Genomic DNA, 1489 nt, shown 5'->3' with positions numbered 1-1489 from the left:
GCCCATGTCTGGTTTGTTGTGTGTGTTTTGAAGATGTTGTGTAATTATGTTCTTAGCGCTTGTGCCGTTTCTTCGTTAGCGTGTGCTAATTTGTTGTTAATTATAAGTGTTGGATATGTACGATTCCTTGTGCTGCTGTTTGTAAAATGTTTTAGATGTGTCCAGAACTGTTTAAGGTTAGCGTGATCGTTTAGTTGGGAACAAAATGCATACCAACTAGTTTGTTCTGCTGATTTATTTCATTGTATAGTTTTATTCTTAATGTATAAATTTGATATTCTGAAAAAGATTGTTATTCTACATCTTGACTTTGCGGCTATTTTAACCGGGGAGTGAATTTAAAACTTGTGAACCCACAACGCCCACGTTTTACACTACGTTAAAAAAAGGCTACATTTGCGTAAACCGTAATATTTAAAAAATTTTATCAGTGCAAAAACAATTTTACAAATTTTGTGGCATATGACGAAGCTGGATGAAAGAAATTTCCACAAGGAAGTAATCTAGAAAGTTTCCATAAATTAAGATGTAAGAAGTTATATGTTTGTTATAGCTTTGTACAGACAAAAATCAACATATATATATATATATATACACATATTGACGAAACTTAGTCTTCGCTATTTGGTTAACTGAAAGTTTTTATTTTATCTAATAAACGAAATATTCTAAAAAGTGTGATAAAATATCACAGTAATACTTCTGACATACTTTAAATCTGCAATAAAACCAACCAATATGAAGTATATTGGAAATACAAGTTTCTTTATTATGATACCGTATAATAAGTTCCAGCCTAAATACTTTATGCTTTACCGTATTCGACATTATACTTTATTATTATTATTTATTTTAGGGATAATTTATATAAATATGTGTTATATAGGTATAGTACAACAAAATACAGCTTATGACTATTTGTAATAGCTCATTGTTACTTCTTTATTCATTTCATAAAAATAATTTTCAAATTCGATATTTTAGCTTTCAGTTTACTATCATTAATCACAGTAGTACTTAGTATTTAGAGATGGGGAGAGAAAAAAAAATGGCTGCCGCACTCAGTCTATTACTCTATGATGCTTACAAGTAACTGCTAAAGTTGGGTTATAGCCTTATTTGAGCACATAATTGCCGTTATCGAATGTTGCTAAAGTGGAGAACTGGGAACTGTAGCTAAAAACCAAAGTGTCCAGTTTTCCATTTTCTTTTCCCACACTAGCCAAAAAATGTCTGAAGTTTTCACAATGGCTTTAGTACGACAGAAAATAATTTTAGTTTATTTGTTTGTCTTTAAAAAATGTGTGAAGTTTTCACAATGGCTTTAGTACGACAGAAAATAATTTTTAGTTTATTTGCTTGTCTTTAAAAAATGTGTGAAGTTTTCACAATGGCTTTAGTACGACAGAAAATAATTTTTGGTTTGTTTGTTTGTCTTTAAAAAATGTGTGAAGTTTTCACAATGGCTTTAGAACAACAGAAAATAATT

Source organism: Limulus polyphemus, unplaced genomic scaffold (genome assembly GCF_000517525.1).
Source record: "Limulus polyphemus unplaced genomic scaffold, Limulus_polyphemus-2.1.2 Scaffold6, whole genome shotgun sequence".
NCBI lineage: Eukaryota > Metazoa > Arthropoda > Merostomata > Xiphosura > Limulidae > Limulus > Limulus polyphemus.
This window is presented reverse-complemented; position numbering follows the sequence as displayed.